Here is a 9,350-nt window from a genome sequence, read left to right on the forward strand (position 1 = left end):
CAATGTCAAGCCATATTCTAGAACATGCTGACCACTCACAATTATTACTCTTTTTAAATCTCCCTTATCTAAATTGGCCTCACATTCCATCCCCAGCTGTGGTGATTGACACCGTATGCGTTAAGCTATTTCCTGCTCAGACTATGGATGCCAACCTAATCTTCTTCCTTGGAATTTTTGGTGATGACTTCTGCAGAAAAGGAAAAGGGGATTAATAAAATGTATTGCACATCACTGTTAAATCATGTTCTTGATTAGGTACTTTTCACATTTAATCCTATCGGCAGCTGGTTGATTTGCCTATTAATATACCATTTTCTATATGAGGAAACTAAGGCTCACGTTGCTTAGTAACTTCTCCTCTGTTGCATGGCTAATAGTATCAGGTGAGCAGGACTCACGAAAGTCAAACCATTGCAGTTTGCTAACATGAACATAGTTTAATCATAAAATAATTATTTCACACCCTCATGTAACTGGTGTTTTAAATTTTGGCTGAAGAATTACAAGAAGGTACAATTCTCCCACATCTTCGAGTTATGCGGAACGCATAATAACATTTGCCAAAACAAATTGGTCCCAGAAGCCTCGCCAACAACTCCTCCTTTTCATTTCACTACCGACTTCAGTCTTCTTTCCCAGAGTCTCTGGGTTCAGTGACTTCTGACCCACTTTGCCTTGTATTCAGATTAGTATGATCAGTACATTGAGGCTTCATTTTAGTTACAATAATCTCTCTGTGCATTGATAAGTTTATACTAATGCCTGTGAATAGAATTTTCTTTAGACTTTTGCAATAACATAATGTAACCTACATATCACCTTTTTGGGTTCTTTCAAGACTTTTAAGTGCTTTAAAATGTAAGAAATATTGGCCTAAATCTCTAACTCACGTAAAATGGGACATCCAGCATCCCAGCTACTATCACTGAGAATTATTTGGAGAAGTTGTATTTCTCCTAATTACCTAGTTTTGTATTCTGCTTCTGTTCTTGGTCTCCACAACTGACTTCTTCAACACTTTCTTCCCTTTCAACTCTCTGTCTTATCACTGGAAAAAGCCGTGATGACTTCAATTCTCAGAGTACCACTGGCCTAAAGATAAGTGTGCAGCAGGTATTACTGAAGGCCTAGGGCTACACAATTGTTGCCACGCTGCAGAACAATCAAGAAAGCTACTTGTTCTTTAAAATCCTTTGCCAATCCTACACCCTTGCTCCTAGGGAATGTTCATTATCGTCCTCATCTTCTTGGCTTCAACCATGATGTTCTTCTCCTCCTTTCCCTCCTACGAGTTCCTGTCTTTGCCTTTCTATTTTCCTGAAGGTTATTTTTCCGAAGGTTATTTTTCCAAATGGCCCCACTTTCATTAACACAGGGAGCATCTGTGCTCTGTCTTTATAGAACCTAGAATCTCTTTTCAAGTATGCATGATATTGTTTGTCAGATGACATTCAAAATTAAGACAAGACTATAGCAAATAAGTAGATAACATGTGAATATAAAATAAACTATGTTACCAGAAAGAAACTATACATAATAAATAAATGACGCTATACAGAATAAAGAGAATTCTCATGTGTAATATACAGGGGTTAACATATTTTTAACAAATATTAGAATATGATTAAAATACCATTTCCACTAAAATTACACCAAATACCTTTTGTTTATTCTTGAAAAGCTGTGAAATATTTCAGCATCACAAAGGCCTTCTGCTTTGTATATGTTGCACTTTGCCATTAGAAGAGTACAAAAAATGTGATATCTAATAAATATCTTTAGATGCTAAAGATTTGATAACAAAGTAAGTGGGATAAATGTGTGAGTTAAATATGTATGAAAGTGTCAACCAATGACAATCAGTATACAGATGAATTCAGATGGTTCTCTGTTTACGATGGAGTCACATTACAATAAACGTATCATAAGCCAAAAATATCAGAAGTTGAAGGTATATTTAATGCCTCGATGAACCCATCTTAAGTTTGAAAAATTGAAGTCAAACCATTATAAGTCAGGGACTATTTGTAGTTGCATCTCAAAATAGACAAAACACAGGGACACAAACATTATCTTCACAATGACAGCTAAGTCTGTGGTACATTGACTCTGGGCTTTAGTGCAGGAACCAACCTTAGAACTGAGGAGGAGGAGAGATTGATTGACTGTATAATGAATTCTCAGACTGAGAAGTACGTAGCAAAGGTTTTCCCCCACACTGTACAACAAAGCCACCTATCGACTTTAGCAGACTTGAATCTATTTGATGTTTCTTCTAAAAACTCAAGCCCTGATACCACATTTGAAATTTAGCAGGGCCAAGCCTTGCATGGATATTTTCCCCTTCCAAATGAAGCCCCTGCCCAGTTATTATTTCTCTTTTCACATTTATTTGTATTATATTGTATTGTATTGCTTCAAATCATTTCAAAATGTTTTTAATGCAATATGCTTCAGAAAAAAATAGCTCCGAATTCATATGTAATCCCCATGGCATGTTCTTGACATTGACTGTAAAATTCCAAAGCACCTAATTTATTTGATTGATTGATTTTTCAATGTTTTAAAAGATATCAAGCCCAACAGCATATAATTTTTTTCTTACCAAATGGAATGTAAATGAATAAAAGATAATTGCTTTTTTGTATTCAGCCTTTTTGTCTTCATAAAGTTTTTTTTTTCTCCCTACAGTTTTGAGGTAAATGAAAAAGCATTCTTTTCTTTATACAGCAATAACAACCCACCCTACTATTCCTCATTAAGGTTCCTATGAAGGCCCAGCTGAGAGATTTCGTGTTGTGTCACCTCCACCAGAATGCTGCCTTGCTCTGGTACAAACAGACCATGATACCAGCAAATGTGGCACAGCCGAGAGACTAGGGCTTACTTTGGACCTTTCCTATTTGGTGAAGAGAAGCACCTGCCTTCAAGGCTCTTTTCTGGTTGGAAGATGAAGTTCCTTTCTCTTAAAGTTGCAGGCCTAAGCACAATGCAAAGAGATTAGGTTTTATTTTTCCAAGGGAACAGGTGGATATAGCCCATAACTTAGATAAATTCCTGTATATAATGGCCCTGAAGAAGCAATTCTTTTCTTATCTTCTCTCGTCCCATTTCTATCAGTTTTCAACTTGGTTAACAGTATGGGACTGACCAAAAGAATTGCATTCCCTTATCTTGCTGAGCACTGCAGTTCCTCTTTGTAATCCCAGCAGTAGGGTATCAAGTGATTACAAAGAGGCTAGGAGGCCAAAGGACAGGAAAGAGTATTGCTGAAAACCCACTTCACCAACACTAGCGTATTCACAACCTACTGCTTACAATGTACAAAACCCTCCTTTCCATAGGTCTGGAATCCATAACCTAAGAAGGAAGTTGGACAAAATTAGATTAAATTTTAAGAACACTTTCTAAAGATGATAATAAACTCTGCTTACATCTTTGAAACCTGGAAAGTACTTCAACCAATTATTTGCAGTTTTTATTGTGTTAGTCCATTTGGGGGAGAAGGATGATTGGTGTAGGCAAAATAATTCTTCCTCTAAATCTGTTTCAGACTTCAAATCTGATTATAAGTGTCCTCTTAAATTTGGCTTGTCACATATGCAAAACAAACCAAAATGTGAATTTTTTATTCCAAGAATAATAAGTTGGCTTGCTTTCATTTCTCTAAATCCAATAAAAGAGCACACTAGGGTGAGATTAAGGGAAATGATCCTGTTATTTGTTTTGCCATAGGCTTTTGTGGGGTTCTACAAGGAAAATAAATCAATTGCCAACTATAGACTGAGCACCTACACGGTGCAATATGAGACCACTAATCTTATGGGCTCTCTCATTTTCTACAAGATTAACCTTCAAGCTCCAGCACTTCCATAGGATCTTTATGCAGATTAATCAGTGACCTCCAGTTATGTGACAAGACTGTATTAATGTAGCCTTCCCCAAGTATATTACATCACAACTATGGGAAAACACAGCTGCAAGAATGGGTTTGGGTGTGTTGGGTTTGGGTGTGTTAGGTTTTACCCAACACTAAAAGCTAGAAGTACTTTGTCAGTCATCATGTCAAAACAATAAAAGTAGACTATATCTGAGAAAGCATCTGGCTAATGTGCTTCTGGTGTGGTGAACTGGACACAAAGTGAGGACATCTTCTTGGAGGGAAGAGCACTACTCATAGTGCACTCACTGTTTTCAGTTTTTATAAGTATCAGTACAATGAAGCATATTTCTCAGAGTACCTCTCCAAATTTCATTGGAAATCATTTTCTAATGATCTCTCTTGCTCCAGCTTTATGAAAAAAACTGAATGAATAGAGTTGTTAGGAAAATTTCTAGTGTTGGGTTTAAAGACTTGTTGAAGAAAGGTATTAATACTTCATCATTGGAGTTCATGATTTGCACCTGAACTGCACGGCCCCCTTATTTTGCCTTTGTGTTTAAAGAGTCAGGCACCCCCAGACTGGAGAGCAGGATCCAGTGCAATGGTGACATCTTGGAAGTAAGGATGTGGGAATCTGTTTCTTTAGACAAACTTCCCTTACATCAACTCATGATGAAAAGAGGACCCAAAGCCATAAATGTCAATGAGTAAAAGTCAAGGAAAAAAACGTAGGAGCTTGGGAGAAAGGCACAGTGCAAAAGAGCTTGGCTCTCTTAATCACCACCCTTACCCACAAGCACTGCATTGATAAACCTCAGCTTTCTCACCAATACTCCCAAACCAGACAGATCCTCTTTTGAGAAGATACCCTTATCTGTGACTTCCTTCCTCCTCCCAGGAAGTGGTGACAACAGCTGTTAGGGTAAAACAAATAAAAGTGAGAAGGAGTCAAGGGATTGACTGTTCAGAAGGACGTCAAAGGTCAGGGCCTCATGTCAATCCATGTGAGCTATCTCAACCCTGTGGATATCCCTCTCTGGGATTGGGTGCACCTCTCAATTAGTTGGGGTGAATCTTATTATGGAACATTTACGAGATCCTTATAAGTAATCAAGTATTCTAAGATAGACTGAAAATTAACTCAGATTTCTTCACATAATGTAATTCCATATGCATGTTTTATACTATTTTAAAAGCTTTAATTTGTGTTAAAGAACACAAATTTAGTAAATCCAGAATCAAAAGGAAGGAAGTTACAAGCCTAAGAAAACAAAATGAGGACATAAGTAATATCATTAGAGAATACATTGGAAACAAAACACAGCATACACAATTGATAATTACAAAGAGAAAATGGTTTGGGATAAGCCCAGTGAAAGCTCATGAAAAATATAGAGATTAAAGCAACTGAGAAAAACTAATCGAAATGGAAGACAGATAAGAATGATCCTACATATAGGCTGGGCATGGTGGCTCACACCCATAATCCCAGCAATTTGGGAGGCTGAGGCGGGCAGATCACTCGAGGCCAGGAGTTCGAGACCAGCCTAGGCAACATGGTGAAACTCTATCTCTACTAAAAATGCAAAAATTAGCCAGGTGTGGTGGCACATGCCTATAATCTCAGCTACTTTGGAGGCTGAGACATGAGAATCTCTTGAGCCCTGGAGGCAGAGGTTGCAGTAAGCTAAGATTGGACCACTGCACTCCAGTCTAAGCAGTAGAGCAAGACTCTATCTTAAAAAAAAAAAAGAAAGAAAAGAAAAGAATGAAAGAATGAACCTACATATAGATATTGAACAGTCATAAATTTAAAAATTTAGCAAATTCAGAAGATAAAGCATTTAAAAGTATTCAAAAATTTCCTGAAAATGAAAAAATACTACATTTGCAAATTGACAGAGCACACTATATATCAAGCACACTATACATCAAAACAAACCTTGGTGTATGACACTTACAGGAAAAATAAAGAATACCTTAGAAATCCTAACACAAAAATTACTTAGCTTCCAAGATAGAAGAAAAAAAAAATCTCCTCAGCCACACTGAATAATGGGAGTCAGAGGTTTATGAACAAATTTCTAGATGAAGAAAATTGGGACAGAGAAAATTAAATTCCACAGTGATGTAATTCTAGTCTGAAGGCGATAGGCAGATACCTTAAAATGTTAAGGAAACTCATGAATTATGATCGCACAATCCATATTTGATGCACTGATTGTGATTGTAAGTTAGAAAAAATGAAAAATGAAAACCAAACAAATTGTGAAATTAAGAATACAAGAATACAGCGGATACAATTTGAGGGTCGCATGCATGGAATAATTTTAAGTAGAGAATTAACACTAAACATGAGTGCAGTTTATCATGAAATAGAATTTAAACAGAAGAAACTTTGACATAAAACACATAATTAACAAATTAACAGCGTAAAACACATTAACAGCATAAAACAAAACAAATAATTAACAAAACCAGGAAGCAAGAAGAGAGGAAAATGGGAGAAAGATACACATGTTAATATTCTCATCTGTATAGCAGGGGGTCAATCTGTACAGTGTCAAATGAAAACAGGTTGATTAAAAACAATATTGACTTAAGTCTCTCACAATTTTTCATAAATATTTCTAAACTTTAAATTATTTTTTAAGAAATGGTAAATCTGTTTATGATCTAGGATAATGAAGGAGAATTTCAGCATGCTTTTAAATTCACATCAATTTATCTTTCTTCTATAATTAAATCCTAATAAAATTAAATATAATACTATACTTACTATATATTTTATTTTTCTATTTAACTTTTATCTTAAGTTCAGGGATATATGTGCAGGTTTGTTATACAGATAAACTTGTGTCATAGGGGTTTGTTGTAAAGATTATTTCATCATCCAGGTATTAAGTCTAATATCCACCAGTTATTTTTCCTGAATCTCTCCCTGTTCCCACCCCCTACCCTCATGTAAGCCCCAGTGTGTGTTGTTCCCCTCTATGTGTCCATGTGTTCTCATCTTTTGGCTCCCGCTTACAAGTGAAAACATGCGGTATTTGGTTTTCTGTTCCTGTATTAGTTTGCTAAGGATAATGGCCTCAAGCTCCATCCATGTTTCTGCAAAGGAAATGATCTTTTTTATGGCTGCATAGTATTTCATGGAGTATATGTACCATATTTTCTTTATCAAGTCTACCATTTATGGGCATTTAGATTGATTCCTTTTTTTTCCTATTGTGAATAGTGCTGCAATGAACGTATGTGTGCATGTGTCTTTATATGAGAATGATTTATATTTCTTTGGGTATACACCAAGTAATGGGATTGAAGAGTCGAATGGTATTTCTGTTTTAGGTCTCTGAGGAACTGCCACACTGTCTTCCACAATGACTGGACTAATTTACACTCTTACCAACAGTGTATAAAAGTTTTTATCTACAACCTCACCTCATCTGTTATTTTTTTACTTTTTAAATAAGAGTCATTCTGGGCTGGGTGCAGTGGCTCACACCTATAATCCCAGCACTTTGGGATGCCAAGACAGGCAAACCACGAGGTCAGGAGCTCAAGACCAGCTCCCTGACCAACATGGTGAAACCTCGTCTCTACTAAAAATACAAAAATTAGCTGGATGTGGTGGCGGGCACCTGTAATCCCAGCTACTCGGGAGGCTGAGGCAGGAGAATTGCTTGAACCTGGGGGGCAGAGGTTGCAGTGAGCTGAGATCATGCCATTGCACTCCAGACTGGGCAACAAGAACGAGACTTCATCTCAAAAAAAGAAAAAAAAAAAGTCATTCTGACTGGTGTCAGAGGTATCTCCTTGTGGTTTTGATGATTTGCTTTGCTCTAACGATCAGTGATGTTGAGCTTTTTCTCATGATCGTTGGCCCCATATATGTCTTCTTTTTTTATTTTATTTTATTTTATTTTATTTTATTTTATTTTATTTTATTTTATTTTATTATTATACTGTAAGTTCTAGGGTACATGTGCATAACATGCAGGTTTGTTACATATGTATACTTGTGCCATGTTGGTGTGCTGCACCCATCAACTCGTCAGCACCCATCAACTCATCATTTACATCAGGTATAACTCCCAATGCAATCCCTCCCCCCTGCCCCCTCCCCATGATAGGCCCCAGTGTGTGATGTTCCCCTTCCCGAGTCCAAGTGATCTCATTGTTCAGTTCCCACCTATGAGTGAGAACATGCGGTGTTTGGTTTTCTGTTCTTGCGATAGTTTGCTGAGAATGATGGTTTCCAGCTGCATCCATGTCCCTACAAAGGACACAAACTCATCCTTTTTTATGGCTGCATAGTATTCCATGGTGTATATGTGCCACATTTTCTTAATACAGTCTGTCACTGATGGACATTTTGAGAAGTATCTGTTCATGTCCTTTGCCTACTTTTTAATGGGGTTGTTTGCTTGCTTGTTTTTGTAAATCTGTTTAAGTTCTTTATAGATACTGGATGTTAGACCTTTGTGAGATGCGTAATTTGCAAAATTTTTCTCTCATTCTGTAGTTTGCCTATTCATTCGGTTAACAGTTCCCTTTGCTGTACAGCAGCTCTTTAGTTTAATTAGATCCCATTTGTCAGTTTTTGCCTTTGTTGGAATTTCTTTTGGTTTCTTCATGATTAAATCTTTGCCTACTCCTGTGTTCAGAATGGTATTGTCTAGGTTGTTTTCCAGGGTTTTGATAGTTGTAGGTTTTACATTTAAGTCTTTAATCCACCTTGAGTTAATTTTAGTATATAGTGTAAGGAAAGGTGTACAATTGCAATCTTCTGCATATGGCTAGCCAGTTATCCTAGCACCATTTATTGAATAGGGAATCCTTCTGCATTGCTTGTTTTTGTCAGGTTTGTTGAAGATCAGATAGTTGTAGATGTGCAGCATTACCACTGGGTTCTCTAGTCTGTTCCATTGGTCTATGTGTTTGCTTTTGCACCAGTACCATGCTGTTTTGGTTACTGTAGCCCTGTAATATAGTTTGAAGCTGGGTAGCATGATGCTTCCAGCTTTGCTCTTTTTGCTTAGAATTGCCCTGGATATTTGGGCTCTTTTTTGGTTCTATATGAATTTTGAAACTGTTTTTTCTAGTTTTCCTTGGTTAGCTGTATTCCTTAGTATTTTTTGCAGGGGACTATTTTGACTGGGATTGTGTTCCTGAGTTGACTTATGGCTTGGTATATAGGAATGCCAGTGAGTTTGGCACATTGATTTTGCATCCTGAGACTTTGCTGAAGTTGTTTATCAGCCTAAGGAGCTTTTGCGCTAATGTTATGGGGTTTTCTACATATAGTATCACACGATCTGCAAAGTTTGGCTTGCTTTCTTCCCACCTGGATGCCCTTTATTTCTTTCTGTTTCTTTCTTTATTTCTTTCTGTTGCCTAATTTCCCTGGCCAGGACTTCCAATACTATGTTGAATTGGAGTGGTGAGAGAGGGCATCCTCATC

Source organism: Chlorocebus sabaeus, chromosome 17 (assembly GCF_047675955.1).
Source record: "Chlorocebus sabaeus isolate Y175 chromosome 17, mChlSab1.0.hap1, whole genome shotgun sequence".
NCBI classification, from domain to species: Eukaryota; Metazoa; Chordata; class Mammalia; order Primates; family Cercopithecidae; genus Chlorocebus; species Chlorocebus sabaeus.